At 43.7% G+C, this 19393-nt stretch overlaps 1 long non-coding RNA gene across 1 annotated transcript; it reads right to left on the bottom strand.

Annotated features, from left to right (window-relative positions):
* Nucleotides 1–284: 284 nt before the first annotated feature.
* On the bottom strand, nucleotides 285–17868 carry LOC110333590. Its single transcript, XR_002381089.1, has 4 exons — nucleotides 17735–17868; nucleotides 2648–2727; nucleotides 1337–1567; nucleotides 285–413 (listed from the first exon to the last, which is right to left on the bottom strand). It is a non-coding gene; the product is annotated as an uncharacterized LOC110333590 (long non-coding RNA).
* Between the last annotated feature and the right edge of the window lie 1525 nt (nucleotides 17869–19393).

The following is a 19393-nucleotide window of genomic DNA, read 5'->3' as shown; positions in this document are numbered from 1 at the left end:
CATGGCCATCATTCATAAATATGGTGTATACCCATATATGGAGGCAAGACACTTATCCACATAAGTAAGTCTAAAAATAAAAACAAAACCTACGGACACAAACGGGAACAGAGATGCTCTCGACTCTCATCTGTTGATCCTTAGCATCTCGCAGCCTCAGCTCTTTCAAGCTCTGCGATTGCAGCAGAGGATGCTCTGAGCTCTGCTCCCCTACCTGGGTTTCAGACATCTCCCCTCCTTGTACAGATATGTGGGAAGAAACATAAAAGAGAAAGCAGAAGTCTCACAGATACTGTTTATGAAAGATGCTTGCTAGAAAAAGAAGGGTGGGTACTATAATATACACTGGTGATAGATCAGCATGTAGATGTTCATGTTTGGTAGAAGACGTTTTAATGAACCTGCTTGGAAGCCTGAAAAGAGATACACAAACATTGGCAAGGCATGGTGGCGCACACCTTTGGTCCTAGCCCTTGAGAAGAAGAGGCAGGCAAATCTCTGCAAGTTCAAGGCCAGCCTGATCTTCAGGGTAAGTTCTAGCACAGCCAGGGCTACATAGTGAGATCTTGTCTAAGACTGACCACCCACCCACCCAAGCAACTTAAAAATCTTCAAACATTAGCACTGGTTACTGTTTGAATGGCCAAATACGGGTGCCCCATTGCCAGCCTTTCAAAGGAAGCAGATTTTCTAACTAAAAACAAAACAAAGAAAAAGCTGTCCTTTTATTAATTTATTCTTTCAAGTAAGAACCAGGGCAAGACTTTATTGTCTTTATAATAAAACAGAAGATGAAACTGGAAACGGGATGTCTTGCCCCTCTCTCTCCTTAGCCCCTTTCAGTTCTGGATGCTTCGGGTTTTCAGTTGCTCAAATTCTCTCAGATCTGTGGTGGGTCTCCTCCCACTCAACATAGCCTTCTTTAAACTTTTAGCTCTGGTCTTCTCCCCGCCAGCCCCCTGCCCCCAACTCCAGAAAATTGGCTTCGTCTGTCCCTGAGGCCATTCTGCCCCACGTCCTGAAGCTGCTCTCTAGGCATTCACCGCCTGGTACTTCTTGCACTGCCTTACTTAGGGTACTGGTGATTGGCACACTTCATACTGGGCTTAGGACCACCCATCGTGTTCGGGATGGGAAAGCAACATTCTTCTTTTTAACCAGCATTCCCCAATCAGTGCCATTAGCCAATACAAATATTTTAGAATTTATTCATCCCTTTTTGTGATGGTTGATATTGATTGTCAAATTGACAGGGTCTAGCTCACCTGGGAGACCAACCTCTGGGCAGGTCGTGAGAGAGTTTCTAGAGTGGGCTAATTGAACTTGAAATACTCACCCTAAATGTGTGTGGTGCCATTCTATGGCCGAGGTCCCAGACTGAATAAAAAGGAGGAGAATAACATCATTCAGCTCTCCCTGAGTGTGGATGCAACAAGACCAGACACTCTGGGATCTTCCCGCTGCGGCATCTGGCTGCCATGATGGACTGTGAGGTAAAAACAACCCCTCCTGAGGCTGCTTGTGTGAGGTAATTTCTTGAAGCAACTAGAAGTACCAAGTGCAGTCTCTGCTTAGAAAAATACACAGACAAATCTGTGTTAGCAAGATCCATCTAACAAATCAGCAAGATAAATTCAGATACAAACTCTCCACCCCTAAGGAGGCCCGTGTGTATTTCTTGACCCAGGGAATGAATGCCTTCTTTAGTTATTTTCTCTCATTTGTATAAAATCTCTGTCTTGTAGCACAGTGTTCACCACGTGGTAAATAAATGCTCAACAAATATCGATTGGTTGAATGAATTAAATAGTGGTGTTTTAAGGCAGGACTTTTAACTTTCTAGAAAATTCTGCTTGTTCCTCTAAATGAGTAGGATGAAGAAAATGATTTTAAAAAGTGTCAACACAGACCAAAAAGTCATAGTCAGGGGATGGCAGACAGGAGCAGGTGTCAAGTTCACACCTTGAAAACAAAGGGAGGCATCACAGACCAGCTCAGACCTCAGTGGAACTCTTGAGAAATCAATCGAAACTCTACAGAAAGGAATGAGGCTATTCCCAGAACAGAGGTTAGCTGCTGCCAAGATCCAATGACTGAAGAAAGGAGAGCCTTGCAGATGGCCAGGTGGTTAGCGGGAACAGATGTTGTGGGGGAGGAGCTCCTGCAGGCCTGCTGTTAGAAAGAGCAGGCTTAAGGTGAGAAGTTCATCAGTAAGAAGGCGAGACTCTGGATGTTTGTGAAGCAGCTCCTTTGCAAGATTCGGGAAAGGGAGTTCCTACGGACGGATGGATGGACGGACAGACGGACAGACAGACGGACGGACGCTATTGTCCTTCATCCTAGGGCAAAGAAAGAGAATCTTTACCCAAGGAGGAAGCTGGCCTCTCCTGAGTGACTGTCCTCATTTTATTCTGTCACTCAGCATCCCAGGCAGTCTTAGAAGAGTGGAATGTGGTAGGACAAGCTTGAATGAAGAAGCCCCAAACATTATGAAGCTGTAGCGCAGCCTTGAGCTCTATTTACACAAGGGCGGGGAGACGTTCCCTGTGGTTAGTTGAACAGCCCCCTTCTTCCTTAGCTTGTGTGTCTCCTGGTCTCCACTGGACTTTCCCCTACGCTGACCTCAAGTTTTGTCCCACATGCTCACGACTCGGCTTCTCTGCTCCATCTTCATCTCTGCCTGAATCTGCCGTGTTCTTGCGCCTGCTGCTTTTCTTGATGTAATTCCTAAAAGGAAGAAACTTGAGGTGGGAAGGGTTTACTTCAGATGACAGTGGCAGAAGATCTGGTCCACCCTATCGGGGAAGACAACAGGCAGCTGGTCCCAGGTAGAAAGCAGAGAGGTGGATGCTAGAGCTCAGCCCGGCTTTTCATTTTATTCTGTATGGGAGCCCAAACCATGGACGGCATGGGTGCTGTCCACATTCAGGGTGAATCTTCTCACCTTCATAGCATCCTCATAGGCATGGGGGGTGGGGGGAGTTTGTGGTGATTAGACATCCATTCAAGTAGATCATGAATATTAATCAACCATCTCAGGGTCCTTAGCGTCACCTTCAGTTCTCTAGAGATAACAGGCAAGTCTGTCTACACCTGAGTTTCAGCTCTTTCTTGCAAGTCATTACAAGACACATCTGCTAGCCTTAGGCTGAGAAGACCCTGTGTTAAAGGGTTGGCCCTCAGCTTTTGGTTCTTTAAGGGGTGGGGACTATTGGGAAGGTTTAGCTTAGTGGAGGTATGTTCTCAAAGTTCACCGGATGCCTGTCTCTGCCTCTCTCTTTTTCTAGTCGCTTCCTGGCTATTGGAGGGTGTGTGTGTGTGTGTGTGTGTGTGTGTGTGTGTGTGTGAGCGAATTGGTCTGGTGTGTGCAGATGTGTGAGATGCCTATGGAATCTCTGTACATTTTATTACTTTGGTATTCACATCAGTCTTAACCTCTTTCTCTTGGACCCAATGTATTAACCCTTAACTGTTAGGTTCTTTGGCTTTCCATCCTTCCCTGTCCTTCCCCTGCCCTCCTCCCTCCCCTATCTCCTTTGTTGCCACAGTAACCTTTCTGAAACAAGTAGGATCACTGTGGTTTTGCTGAAAAAAACAAAAACCCTCCCTATTTCCTGGTCATCACCTGGCAGGAATTGTCTCCCTGTTTCACCCTTTCTCCATCATACCCTTCCTCCCTGTGCTAGTTTTATGTCAACTTGACATTGGAGAGGAGGGAACCTCGATTAAAGAAAATGCCTCTGTAAGAGGAGGCTGCCAGCAGACAAGCCTGGAGGGCATTTTCTTAATTAGTGACTGATGAGGGACTGCTCAGCCCATTGTGGGTGGGGCCATTCCTGGGCTGATGGTTCTGGGCTTTATAAGCTGAGCAAGCTGTGGAGAGCAAGCCGAGTCATCAGCCCCTGCCTCCCCAGCTTGAGTTCCTGTCCCGCTTTCCTTCGATGATGAATAGCGATGTGGAAGTGTGAGTCAGATAACCCCTTTCCTCCCCAAGTTGCTTCAGTTGTGGGGTTTCCTGACCACAACGGGAATCCTAACTAGACACGCCCCTTCTGCTCAGAGCTCCACGTAGACATATCTTCTGTACCCGACAAAGTATCCCAGTCCACTCTCTGTATAATTGTTTTTGCTCATTTATTGTGTTCTGGTTTGGCCTTCTTCTTCTGCAAAACTTGGTTACACAGGAGATTGTCCACTGCCCAATTCACCCTTCCTAGCCTAGCTCAGAAGCCCTTCCCCCTTCCTTTAACATGCTTTAAGTCCACCTACATCTGCATAAGGATGCTTTGTGGGCATAGGTATGTTCTACAATGTCTCTCTTTGTAGCACCTGGTCCCAGCCCAGAACCCGGCACCTCTGTGGTGAATCCTCATTCAGAATGTGCTGGTGGCTGAATGAATACAGGCCTCATTCTTCTGAAGATTTTGTTCCCTCCCCAAAGACCCCATCTTCATAATAACTTTGCCCTCTAAGGTCAAACAATTAGTGGAGTATTCCCTTCTCTTTCTCTGCTGGGAGGGTGACAACTTCCTTATTTCAAGAGGGAGGGATAACAGGAAACAAAATAGATGCCTCTGGCCTTGTCGCCCAGCTCCTGTGTCAGCCCTCAGCAGTGTGTTCATTCCGGGTGGACCTTAAAGCCAGAGCCTGCTATATTTTCTTTCTTCTGGGCCAGGTGATGCGACCTCAGGGACACTCCTCTCAGACCCTGTCCACCATGGCCACCACTATGGTAGAGGAGTGGTGGCCTACCCTCCCTGCCAGTCTGTGATTGGGAGTGTGGGTTTAATCAGGTTTTTGTCTGGGTAGAGGCAGATATTAGAATACCATCTGTTTCCAGGTCTTAGCTTCAGACTGCAATCGGCTTTACACAGAGATAATGCAGATATTTTATCCTCATCTATCTGACTCAGACTCTTTTTAACTGATCTCAACTCAGAGCTGGATGGGCAGAGTCTGGGCAGGAAAATCATTTGCTTTTCTAAAACCTAGTACCTAATCTATGAGTCTACCACAAGTAGTTAGTTACACAAGTCTCAGCTATCTGAAGGAAGGGACCATAAATCACAAGAGCCACGAGAAAAGCTCTTGCTGTATAGAGCAAAGGGGTGCCCGGGACTGAGCCCCATGGACGTTAAATGCCCTGTGCTGTTTAAGTGAGTCTCATTTAAACTAACAGATTCAGAGAAGGAACCTGAAAAGAAATGGGTTTTCCCATCTTCATCTATCGCATGGGTAAGGGCCAAAAGTTTAGTAGCTTTCTGTTGAAGAGGATTTGGGAAACAAGTGACCTCATACATTGGGTGGGTGAAGGCTTGAAAGTGAAAATAATATATGCTGGCAATTTGGCAGCATCTATTTAAATATGTATGAACTTGGCCTTTGACCCAGCAGTTTTGTTTTTAGGACTCTATAGCATGGATATACTCGTATGTGAAAATGATATTATGCATAATATATTCACTCCCGTGTCATTAGAAGTACTCGAATTGTCCAACAGTTGGGGAAGTTATCAGAACGATGGAGGCACTGCTTTAATTAATGTTTTACTCTCAAGAAAAAGAGACTCGGGCTGGAGAGATAGCTCAGCGGTTAAGAGCACTGACTGCTCTTCCAGAGGTCCTGAGTTCAAGTCCCAGCAACCACATAGTGGCTTATAAGCATCTGAAATGGGATCCAATGCCCTCTTCTGGTGTGTCTGAAGACAGCTACAGTATACTTATAATAAATAACTAAATAAATCTTTAAAAAAAAAAGAAAAAGAAAAAGAAAAAGAGACGTCAATAAAGAACACTTTCCCAAACATATGGTACATGAAACAATGAAGTGGACCATCAAAGTGGACAACGTTCGGTATGTTGTATTGACATTTGAAGGGGGGAAGGCACTGAGTGTAGTGGCACACGCCTGTCTTTTCATCCCCATGCTTGAGGATTGAAGCAAGACAACAGTGAACTGAGGTCTAGCCTAGGCAACACAGCGAATTCCAGCTCACTAAACAAACACAAACAGAAAACCAAGAATCTAAAAACAGAATAACAACCTAGGAAGAAAAACAAAAGCATTTTCTGGGAATGATTTTTAACTACAGATATATACTGGAAATGTTATCAGGTGGAAACTTGACATGCGTTTCCCAGCCAGCAGTCTCAGAATACATTTCAGGAGGTGGACATTATCAGGAGAGAAGCTGAAGGGAATCACCGATGGAGCACAGTGGTCAGCATGCACTCTGTGGTCCCCTTGGTCAGATGTTGACCACATGAGAAAGAACAGTAGGCTAGCCCGCGGAAGCCAGTTCGTGTTTCCAGTCCCATCAAAGAAAGCTCAGGGCACAGCTTTCGGTGAAAAGCAGTTAAAATATTTACTGCAGCTTCTTTCAAAGATTCCAAGGGGTCATATATGGTTGGGAATAACTTTTAAAAATGTCTTGGCTTTGAGGCTAGGGTGTAGGTCAGTGGTTGTGTGTTTGTTTATCAAGTGTGCACGACACTCTGGATTTGAACCCCAGCACTGAAAATAAAAAAACAAACAAACAAAAACGGAAATCAGAAAAGTTTGTTGGCCTACCTACCATTGGAGCTCTGACAGAGGAGAGCTACCACTGGAGCCCTCTCCTCCAGCAATTCTAACCTCCCAACAACACTTTGTGCTCACCTCACCTGCTATGCCTTCTTGCAGTTCATCACTATGTTCTGCAAGGCGATTTCCATTGCAATTATAAATCACCTTACTGCCCAGGCTGATTGAAGGCTCCACCCTTCTAAGTGGATTAAGGCCCCTGAGCTGAGGCTGTGGGGAAATGCCAAGTGAACCAAGTCAGAATTTTATAGGTGGCCAGGAGGGTAGACAGACATAGGAGAGGATGGAAAAAGGGTGTAAAAATACTTTATAAATAAGTTTCAGCACCTGTTACACATGTAAGGCATGTAGAACATTGCCTGGCACATAAGAAGCAGCCCATAAATCATAGCCATTAGTGTTCATAACTAACCCTTGCTCATAACCTGATGCTAATAATGACAGCTGACTTTTACTGAGAGTCTATTATATGCCAGCTCTAGGACTTCATGTGAATTAACCCTGTAACTTCCCAGCACAGCCCATGCAGCCAGTCCGTTCATCCCTCATTTTACAGAGAAGGGATGAACAATTGTTCATTGTTGGAGATACCAACATGCAGATAGGGAGAGTCAGGCCTGTGGAGCCAAGCAACCTGGCCTTTGTGTTAATGCGATTTCTAGGGACCAGACCAATGAACTCCTTCCCTGCTGGAGGCTTTTGAAGGGTTTTCTTCTGCTAGTTTCCACAACCCTTAGTGATCCTAAGAGGCAGGTATGGAATCAGCAAGGCCGTCAGGCACTATTATACTCCTGGGAAGATAATGGCTTCTGGAAGGCTGGAGACTCTTGGTCAGGGACCCGAGGAAGACCACATCCCAGAAGACCTGAGTTAATGTCTTAGATGGTTCTCCCCAACTGCCTTAAATAAACCTCAACTCTCTATAAATTACCCATCTCCTTTACTTTCTTATAGCACAGAAAGGTGATTGAAATATTATTTTAATGGGAGATACAGACAAAAGCTTATGGGTGGCATTGGAGAGCTTATTGGGCTGGTCACCAAGGGAAAGGACAATTGGAAGGTAATTGTTGGACTTGGAACTGGGGGAGGGGAGGTACAGCAATTCTTGGGGGCACCTGGAGGGCCAGGGAAAGCTAAGGAAATTTTGCCTTTAGAGGAGAAAGATCAAAGTCCCTAGAGCAATGGCCTGGAGCAGGGGATAGTTCCATGCCAGGAAGCAAATGCTGAGTCACACTGGTCTTGGGACTTCAACAGTCTCAGCAGAGGTCAAAGGCTGATGTCTGGACTCAAGCCCAGAGACACAGGGACTAGAGAATATGACCCAGGGCCTCCTTCCTTCTGTTTTGAGGAAAGCTAGGACCTTTTCCCTTGGGAAAATGGTAGCAGGACCAGACATTCCACAAAGCTTACAGGAAGACCCTGGGTTTACTTCAGAGGCACTCTTTTGAACTGGATGAAACACACTCCCAACCCCATAAGCTTTCAACAAAGTCTCTATGCCAGACGGTGTATGCTCATCTATGTAAATGTTGGCTTTAGTGATGCTGGTGGGGAGAGTATTATAGGATGGACTGCATCCTCTGAATTCAGTTGACACTCTTGTCCCTAATGCATTTGTGTTTGAGGATGGCATCTTTACAGATGAAAGGTAATGAGGTCACTGACTTAGTTTGATCTGACCGATGTCCTGGAGAATAGGGTACAACCACACACAGAGAGAAGCCACATGAGGACACAGGGAGGGACAGCTATCCACAAGCCAAATAGAAAGGCCATGGGAGACATCAACCCTGTTGACATTTTCTGTCTGGACTTGAAGCCTCCAAAACTGGGAGAGAATACATTTCTGCTGGTTGGACAAATGAGCCTGTGGCCTTTTGTCATGGCTGTCCTCCACACATAGATGTAGCCAGAAAAAGTTCTGTCAATAGCTAAACTTTAGGATGAACCACAATCACAGAGATTTAGAAATGAGTTATTGCTGCAATGTAGATTATTAGTGTGGAGTGGTATTGGTATATTAAAAACAAATGAAGCTACATGATACTGTGAAGAGGCCAGGATTATTAAATAATATTGGATGTGCATCAAAGGGCCAGCCTTAAATATACACCACTTGATTGATTTATTAATAAACTTGGAATCTATTCTTCATGATCTCCACAAATCTAGATGTACAATGCCAATGTAATAGGAAACAGGCATTTCTGCATTAGTCATTTTCCCCTCATTGCTGTGGCCATAAATTTGACAAAAGCAATGTAAAGAAAGATGCACTTATTTTGGTTCGCAGCGTGAGGGCACAGTCCATCATGTTGGAGAACTCAGGGACTTGAGACAGCAGGGAATGTTGCACCCACAGTCAGGAAGCAAAGAGACATGAATGCTAGGCTGCTGATCAGTTTGTCCTCCTTAAGAGATCAGCATAAAGGCAGTTGTTGGCTTTGGAGACCAGTAGGGGAGCGCCAGCCAATCCTTTGGTAGCTTCAGGGCTGGGGAAAACTGAGGGAGATGCTATCAGGAGAGTAAAACCAAAATCCTTAGAGCAATGGGGCAAGGATGCTCTGCAGGAATCCAATCCTGAGTCACATTGGCTTTTCCACTTTAGCAATCTCAACAGCGAGGACAAGGCTGATATCTGGAGGAGACACAGCAACAAGAGAAAGATTGACCCAAGACAGCTGATCCCATGACATCCAGAGCCAGGAAGCAGAGAGAGGGGAATGCCGGCATTCAACTTGCTGTCTCCTTTTCCCTCAGTCTAGGATGCCCACCCACGCTCACACTCAGGATTGGGCCCTTCACACTTCAATTAGTGGAAACCATAACATCCCTCACAGACCGGCGCCAAGTGTCCTTTGTTTCCATGGTGATTCTAAAATACCATCCAGCTAACAGCCAAGACCAACCATCAGAGCTTGACCTTACACCCTGTACTTCTTCAGAGTGATCATTCCTGTTGGGTAAAATAGGAATGACGTTGATTTTGACATAAGTGGTTGCTGTCTGTGTTCCTACAAAAGGGCTCTAGGTAAAGGATGTCCTGCTATTCTTCTGGGAAGAGTAGAAGAGACGGTGGATGGGGAAGACCACGATGCTTTCACCTCTGCTCCAGGGAGAAAGCCAATACTGAGAGAGGATAGGGTCACTTCCTCTAGTAAGCTGCTTACTTCAAGGTACTTTTACAAGTGGTCTTTAAAAAAAAAAAAAATCCATTCTTAAGATGCTAGTGGCTCTGGTCTCTTAGCCGTGACAGACACTACTTGACTAACAAAATATCGTGATTGATGATCTTCATAAATCACAGGGCCTAACCGTGTGATTAAATCTCATATAGCTAAGACGTCAAAGCGGACTGGCAATCATCCTAAATATAAGATGATAGTAGGTTTCGTGTAAAAATAAAATGTATGACCTTCCCCTGGAGATGGGAAGGCAGCTGTGTTGATACAGTTATTAGTAAGCAGACAAGCGTGAGAACTTGAGTTCAGATCCCAAGCGGCCCAGAAAAAGCCCATGTACAATGATTGCGTGCATTTATGATCTCTATACTGGGAGGTGCGGGTAGGAGGCTCTTTGCAGCTAATTAGCTAGTCAGAGAGCTCCAGGTTCATTGAGAGACCCTGTTTCAAATATGTAAGGTAGGGAGTATTCCAGGGGCTTCCCAACATCAACTTCACATGCTTGCACACAATGGCTTCCACATATTTTCACACACACGTGTGCCTGCAACCTCCCCAATACAGCACACACGCATACGCATGCAACCCCTAACACAACACACACATACACACACACACACACACACACACACACACACAGTGTAGTTTTTGTATAACTTGAGGACAATTGGAAACACTATTAACGTCACACATTGGACCTGTATATCACTCCAAAAGCATACTGAACTGCGCTGTGTGTCCTTGGGCCTGTGGTGGGGATGGTTCTTAGTAAAGCTCAAGGAGTATTCCTATCTCCTTATGATTTTTTTTTTTAAAGATTTATTTATTTATTATATGTAAATACACTGTAGCTGTCTTCAGACACTCCAGAAGAGGGCATCAGATCTTGTTACGGATGGTTGTGAGCCACCATGTGGTTGCTGGGATTTGAACTCCGGACCTTCGGAAGAGCAGTCGGGTGCTCTTACCCACTGAGCCATCTCACCAGCCCCTCCTTATGATTTTTTTCTTCACTATCTTCTAAGTGGGGCCATCTGGATGAAGCCAATATCATGGCTGTACAGTGTAGCTTGGAGCAGTTTACTAGTCAAGAGGTCATTGTTCTTTGCTCTAGAGAAAAATGTCTTCTCAAGGTTGACTAATTGAAATTTCATCTGTTTTATGGTAATCCTCCCCCACCCTCTCATTTTTCTTCCCCATCCCTGGCGTATCAACAATCAGTTATGAGATGCTTTGGTGGAGATGCCCCCCCCCTAGTTAATTCCTCCTGAAATCAATGGTGACCTTTGACAAGGGAGGCATATATTTTAAATTCTAAAAGACTCCAAATACAGCATTCCATCTGTCCCTAGTGTACTGGGGGCTCCATCAATGGTTTTTCTGTTCCCTCCCTACCCCCACCCCCCAAGAGAAGCAACAGAGGTTCGTCAGACAGTGTTTCCTCTTTGAATATATATCCTGTGGTTTTCTTTTTTCTGTTCCTTTTTTAATAATGGAATCTTAATTCAGCTCCCAAGGGTCAAGCTCTATTCTGCTGCCATTTCTAATCCACCATGTCTCTTTACTTGGATTTTATCTGTCAATTGATAGCATTTGAATGGCTGGTATGAATATAAACCCACTTACACTAGGGGTGTTTGAGGAGTCATGATCACACCCTGAGCTTACTTTTCCTCCCAAAGGGTTCAGCTCAAATAGGCAAGTATTTATTCAGCAATGCCGAACTGGATGGTAAGAGGGGCAAACAGGGGAAGTTGGGAGTGTTCCTGCCTTTTGTGGACGTATACTGGACTCTGCAAATAGTCACTTGAATCAAGGTGGTCAATACTTCAAGGGTTCATCATGTGTTAGAGACCATGCGAGCGGCAAGGCTTCAGAGAAAGGCAGTTCCCAGGAATTGAGTTAGCTAGGGAAGATTTAGCAATATCAAGAATAGACTTGATAACCAAGAATAAGACCCTTTCATTGGAAGGTAAATACTTTGAGTTAATATTTTCTCTCTAACTCTGAACTACTTGGAAAGGTCCCTATTTCTTTGGCTAAGTGGTAGCTGGTTATTATTTAATCTCTTGTGAAGACTGACACAGGGAATTATCAGAGCAGAAGAAACTGTACCAATGCTTAGTGTCTGTCTTAGTCAGGGTTTCTATTCCTGCACAAACATCATGACCAAGAAGCAAGTTGGGGAGGAAAGAGTTTATTCAGCTTACACTTCCATACTGCTGTTCATCACCAAAGAAAGTCAGGACTGGAACTAAAGCAGGTCAGGAAGCAGAAGCTGATGCAGAAGCCATGGAGGGATGTTACTTACTGGCTTGCTTCCCCTGGCTTGTTCAGCTTGCTCTCTTATAGAACCCAGGACTACCAGCCCAGGAATGGCACCACCCAGAATGGGTCCTCCAACCCTTGATCACTAATTGAGAAAATGTCTTACAGCTGGATCTCATGGAGGCATTTCCTCGAGGGAGGCTCCTTTGTCTGTGATAACTCCAGCTTGTGTCAAGTTGACACACACAACCAGCCAGTACAGGGTCTGATAAGTACAGTGTTCCTCAAACACAAATGTTTTTTTAACTGATTTTCCTTGAACCTCATTCTTCTTTAACTCTCTTATATGGAGAAAGTAATGAAATATTGTTTCCATTTAATAGATAGAAGTATGTCCATATGAAGTGACCTTCTGTCTCTAAACAACAACAACAAAAAATTCCTTCTTCCTCCTCTCCCTCCTCATTCCTCTTCCTCTCCCTCCCCGTTCCTCTTCTTCCTCTTCCTCCTCCTCCTCCTCCTTTTCCTCCTCCTTTTTTCTTCTCTTTTTTCTCCTTCTCCTCATCTTCCTGTGCTGATCGACTGGTTTCCTTTGCAGTTCTTGTTTGTGATAACAATAATCATTCAAAAGCAACTTAGGCGAGTATCCTGCAAGTCCCGGCCATTCTCCAGTCTCTTCTCCCTATAGTTCTGGGGGGTCACAAGGACACGCTGCTTATCCAACTTTTTGTATAGGTGCTGCGGATTCAAGTTCAGGTTCTCATGTGCGCACAGCAAGCACTCTCACCTACTAAGTCATTGTCCCACCCAGCCCCCGAGCTATTCATTACTGCTGTGAAGTTCAGACATTCTTATAAGCACTTGCTAAACAAGGCGGAAAAAAATAATTATTTCCTAAAGTCAAGCTAATATAACCAAGCAGGATTGATATTAAGACATAAAACTCAGCTTTCTTTTGTCATAGAAGTCAGTGAACATTTAGAAAATCTGAACCTGTTTAAGGGAAATGAGAGTCACCCCTAATTTTACAGGCCAGGTTCCTAGGCTATTTAGTGGAGCTTCTCCATTTATAGCTATGAGTGGAAAGATATCACTTAGGTTTCTCTAAGAGTTTAGATCACTGAGTGATTTATTTTATTCTATTTCATGTTCATTGGTGGTTTGCCTGCATGTATGTCTGTATGAGGATGTTGGATCCTCTGGAACTAGAGCTACAGAGAGTTATGAGCTGGCATATGGGTGCTCGGGTTTGAACCCGGGTCCTTTAGAAGAGCACCTAGTACTCTTAACCACGGAGCCATCATCTCTTCAGTGAATTTTATGAAGGAAACTTTCCTATTCCCTCTTTTATTTATGAAACAGACAAATGTGTGTGTGTGTGTGTGTGTGTGTGCATGCTGAGATTTGAAATTATTCTCACAACATAAACTAGTCTATATCCATTTAGTACCCGTGTTTTTGGGGTCAAGAATGCATAGTACTCTTTTGAGAAACTAATTTCCAATTACATAATGATTACTCTTGACATGTACATAGCTATGAGTTGGATAAATGTTCTCCGAAGGCCTATGTGTCAAGGCCATGGTCATCAGCCTATAGTGCTACTGGGAGGTAGTAGGACCAGTGAGAGGTGGGACTTATGTGGAGGAACATAAGTCCTTGGGGGCATGCCTTAGAAGGGGATAGTGGCATTCCAGGCCCTTCTTCTTCTCCCTTTTTGTTTTTCGGCTGCCAGGAGGTGAGTAAACCTTTCATAAGGTGCTTCAGTCTTTTTTTTTTTTTTTTTTTTTTTTTTCCTTGCATGTTGGGATTGTAGCATATCCCCTTTCTTGCTACGTTTTAGGGTTTTTTTTTTTATAGTATTATTTATTTTTTTTTTTTTTTTTTAAATTTCACTGAATAGTGGTGGTGAATGCCTTTATTTATTTATTTATTTTTAGAGATTTATTATTATATCTAAGTACACAGTAGCTGTCTTCAGATGCACCAGAAGAGGGCATCAGATCTCATTACAGATGGTTGTGAGTCACCATGTGGTTGCTGGGATTTGAACTCAGGACCTTCGGAAGAGTAGTCGGTGCTCTTAACCACTGAGCCATCTCTCCAGCCCCATGTGCTTCAGTCTTAAGAGCAATGGAACCAAGTGACCATGACAGAACTCTCAAAAAACCATGAACCAAAATAAACCTTTCCTCTTTGTAAGTTGATTACATTGCATTTGTCATTGTCGTGGAAAGCTGGCTAAAACACATAGTATGTTTTCCTCAGTCATTTCTGTATCAACAGAAATCTCTTTCTTTCACACAATTTTTTGTTTGTTTGTTTAAAAATAGTAAAGTAGTGAGAAAAAACTCGCTTGTTTGACATGTTCTAGTGAGGAACTTTTTAAAGAAACAAAGTCTCTAAAAGTAGAAAAATAGGGATGGATTCAAGGCTGTGGGTAAGAATCGACAAGTTTCCCACAGAGACACTCATCCAGTATGCGCTTCCTAAGGTGACAGGAGAGCGCACCCTTGGTTGTGTTGTCATCAAAGCTAGGTCTTCAATATATATTCTGTTTTATAAGATGGGGAATGCCACTTACCTGGTTAATAAGAATAACTTTAAGTGTCCTTTAATCTATTTGTGTATCTTCTGAATGTATAGATCATGACTTGATTAGCTAGGGCATTTTTTCATTTTGCTATTCTATGTAAGTATTCTTAACATATTTTGGTGTGGGTTTGTGTGTGTGTGTGTGTGTGTGTGTGTGTGTGCACACTCGTGTGCAGCTGGGAAATGGACCCCATGACCTCTTCTCTAGTTCTCTACCACTGAGTTACATTCCCAGAAGACATTTGCTTTTCGATACAATTTTAGAGAGAAAACAGAACGCAGAATGAATTTGCGTGAAACCGATGTTTCCTAGTGACAGTCAATTTTATCTTTCCGAATGTCAGCCTCTACATTTAGAACACACAATGGTCAGCTATATTTATACATCTTTGAAATGTCCTCCCCCCCTTTTTTTTTGTAGCTAAGCCTTTATGATACAGCTCATGGGCGTGTCCAATGGTATTCCTGTCTGATATTTTTATGACTCAAGTACATCCAGGGGTGTTTTTGTCTTCTATCTCTGTGGTTCATATTGACCAGTCAGGAAAACATTCCCAGCTGCGAGTGTGCACAGAATTGAACCTGTCTCCCATTTAACATTTTCAAGCATGTGCTCTACAACCTAAGCTTGCTGAAAAGTATGTTCACAGTCTCTCCTATTGAGCCATGACTTTAAACTGAGCATGCTCAAGAATGCACTTCCTTGACTGAGCATGCTCAGAAGTATTTTTCTCTGTAAATCTAGTGTTTCCCATACTCTCCCTGGTTAATACATTCTTGCTTCCTTATTGCTTTGGAGGTGTCTCCACACTAGTGACCTGGTAGAGGATTGGAGAGTGGCTCCTGTAGTTTCAGGTCACAGGTTTTCCATGCACAGACCCTGGCTCTGGCTTGAAGTCTATATTCCAGAATAGATCATAGGTCTGGTTTCAGTAGGGAAAATTCAGACTGTCCCTCAGTAGGCTTAGTGAATTAAGTGAATGGGGAATGGAAGATAAGTTGATTGACAGGGGAAAGGCACACAAATGAATCAACATCTGCATACATGCAATCAAAACCACACAAAATGCAAAGCTAAAAGCAAGGTCAGTTAGCTGAGGTTTCATAGGGAAAAGAGAAGTGAGGAGGGAGCTTTATAGTTGATTCTCTGAGGCCTGGGTAATCCTGAAGAACAGACAATGGCCAGGAACAAAGTTTCTTTGGGTACTAGTTGTGAAGACTGGCCTGCTCAGTCTCCTCCTCTGTGTTATAAGGTTAATCTTTCATCCTAATAAGTCTCTCAGCAGGGAGACTGATTTTTGTTGTGTTCCTGTTTTGAAAAGGGAACTTCAGAGGAAGCCCTTCTGTGTGTTGAGATTTGGGTGTGGAGTGCGGTAGAGGAGGTGAGGAAGGAGTGAACCAGACTCTGAGGCAGTGTCTCACACCTTCCCGGGTCCTTGAATTCAAAGTCACATGTCCTCTTCTGTTTGTTTGTTTCAACAACAAAGCTAATCCATCTTAGTAGAGGCATATGTGATTCTGGGACAATCTCATGGGACAGGTCTCTGGAGAAGTGGGATTTGTGTCTTGTAGAGAAGTGAGAACCGATCATGTGTGATTGTTATTGGTTATGAGACAGGAAAGAAAAAGTTGTGGAGGGGAATCAGGAATCAGGGGAAAGAAATGGTGCTCACAGAAGGAAGTGGGCAGGTCAGAAAGCAAGCAAACAGGGACATTTGATCCTGCCACGAATGACGGGTAGGAATTGTCTACTCCAAGAAATAGTAACCATGTGACTCACTGCTTGACTAAAATTCAAAGCTAACTGGGCACCTTATATTTGTTACATCTGGCCACTAGCCTAGTGGTAGATGGAGGTGTGATAGACTCTGGGCGACCCATGACTCCTGGCCCATAGATGAGGCAACGATGCAGGGGAGTTGCGGGGGATGGGGGTGAGGTTCTCCAGAGAGAAAGAGCCATTGTAGGACCCTAGCTGGCCAGCTCTAAGAGCTGAATGTTTATACATTATGTGGATGAATTAGATCACACAGTAAAGCCACTTAGGTTCATGCAGGCTATTTTTGTGGCTGTCTTCTAGGTGCAGTAACTGTTAAATTTACCTTCAGATCTGAAAAACAACCCCTTGGACCACGAACTGCCCAGAAAAGGATTTAAGAATTTATCATCTGTGAGTTGGAATTTGAATACGCTGTGGGTAGATGCCTTTTAGAATTCTTCCCCCCTCCTGTTAACTCTCTATTTTTCATTACACACTGCATGCCCTATGAGCTTTATGCTTTAAAATCTGAGCCTCAAGCTCCCCAACTTCACTGTCTGCATTCAATTGCTCAGTCATAAAGGGAGGAACAGGTGTGTTCAGCATCCTTATTCAAAGTCTGGGCTCCCTGGAGGGACCCTGCTTTTGTTTTATGGAAGTCCACAGCTTCATCTTTCTCAGATGCTTCACGAGTGTTGTAGGATTTGCATTACTCGATGCAGAAGGGCAGGGACTTAGCTTTGTTTCACAGTCGGTCTCAGGTATTCAGCTCCAAGGCTAGTGAGTTGCTGCTGCTTGCCAGTCCATAAATACTTGATAGACCAAGTAGCTCATCATGGGAGCAGAGCCTTCTTCTTGGGAGCTCTGCCTTTGTTAGCAACACAGGTCCTGTATGTGGGATGTGTACATTTGGATACCTGATTTTTACATTTACCTCATCTACCGTGAAATATCATTTAGCAAATAGAAATTGAGCCATGTTGGAGATGCCAGGCCTGTGTCCTGGGATGCATTGATAGACTTTTTTTTTTTTTTTTTTTTTTTAAGAGGGCAAAAACACAGGAATAACCTTGGCAGAATAATTACATGTAACAGTCTTCAAACTGAAACTCCAGAAATATGTGTTCAACATATAGTCAAATTAGACACAATAAATTCTCTACTGAGAAAAAAAAAACCCAAAAAAAACTTCACACCCTTGCTTCTTGTCTAAACAAAGAACCTAATTGATAGACACCGATATACAACAATTAACCTTATATTATTGAAATCTTTGAAACCAGCTTATTTGTGGGGGAGGGAGACAAATTAAAATGACTGAGATTTATATAAAAATATCACTCACCTCCTTGCACATCTTCTTGTGCAATGCCAGTTACATTCCTGAGACAGAACGGGGAAGGTCAGAGTAATAGGTATTGCCATATTAGGTACCTTTTCCCCAGGGCTACCTTCACCTCTGGCAAAGTAGATACTGTTGCCATCAGTGACCACTTCATTAATCTCGACTAACATGGTCTGTATGCTCCATCATAATACCACCCACTGCAAGTTCCATGGAACAGTACCAAGAAACTTGTCATCAACGGGGTTAATTCATCTTCCAACATAGAGATTCTCCCTGTATCAAGTAGGGTGATGTTGGTGTGGAGTATGTTGTAGATTCCTCTGGTACCTTCACTACCCTGGAGCAGGCCAGGGCTCACTTGAAGGGTGGAATTGAAGGGATCACCATCTTTGCTGTTCTGCTGATGCCATCACACTTGTGATGGTTATGAATTATGAGGAGAAACAACTCACTAAAAATTGTCTGCAATACCCTCTGCACCACCAACTGTTTAGCTCCCTGGCCAAGGTCATTCATGACAATTTCAGCAATTTTAAGGTACTTAGGACCACACTACATGCCATCAGTGCCACGCAGAAGGCTGTGGATGCTTCTCTGGGATATGATAGCTATGGGGCTATCAGAACACCATCTCTCTATCCACTGGTGCTGCCAAGGCTGTGGGCAAGGTTCTTCCAGAACTGAAGCTCACTGTTTTCATGGCAATATATATGTCATGGATCTGCCTTGCTGCCTAGAGAAACATAGTAGCATCAAGAAGTTGGTGAAGTAGGCATTGGAGGGACCACTAAAAGGCATTCTGGGCTCTACTGAGGACCAGGCTGTTTCTGGTGACCTTAACAGAAACATTCACTCCTCTACTTTAGATACTGAGGCTGGCCCTGCCTTCAACGACCACTTTGTCAAACTCATTTCCTAGCTTGTCAAGCTCATTCATTCCATACAATGAATATGGATACGGCAAAAGAAGGATGGTGGGCCTCCTGCTCTACATGGCCTTTGAAAAGTAAGAAACCTTGGGAGCATCTATTCCAGCAAAAACATGAAAAGAAGGGGGGGGGTCTTAGGCTGTTTGGAGCAGAGAGAGGCAGATCCCTAGAGTCCTCTAGCCAGTCAGGCTAACCAAACTGGCAAAGCTATAGCTCCCAGTGTGAGAGAACGTTTCTTAAAAGTTAGGATGGTCAGCTTCTGAGGAATAATCCCCAAGGTTGGCTTCTGATCTCAACTCTGGTACCAGAGCAGGAACCTAAGGCAGGGGTACTCACTGTACTATTGGTGTTCTTCAGTACCACTAAGAAATATCAGTTTCAACCAGTATTGTTCTTCATGAAGCAGTGCTAATTCTTAAATTATTAAGTCTCACTTCTGAAAGGAAAAAGGTTGTACTGGGGATGAAGCTCGGGGCTTATATATACAAGGCAAGTGCTCTGCCACTGTGTTCATTACCCTATTCAGGCTCAACACTTGAGTACATCTCTTTTCAATACTTTAAGTGATGAAATAAGAATTGTGAATAAGTACTGTGATTCCACACTGAAGTAAGATAGCTATAAGTAATTATGTGGTTGTTAAGGTTACTAGCTAAACTAGCAGTCTTTCCACGGAACAATAATTTTCACTTGAAAGAAAAAACATCTTACTTCCTAAAGTTTCCGA

Source organism: Mus pahari, chromosome 16 (assembly GCF_900095145.1).
Source record: "Mus pahari chromosome 16, PAHARI_EIJ_v1.1, whole genome shotgun sequence".
Classification (NCBI taxonomy): Eukaryota; Metazoa; Chordata; class Mammalia; order Rodentia; family Muridae; genus Mus; species Mus pahari.
This window is presented reverse-complemented; position numbering and strand designations above follow the sequence as displayed.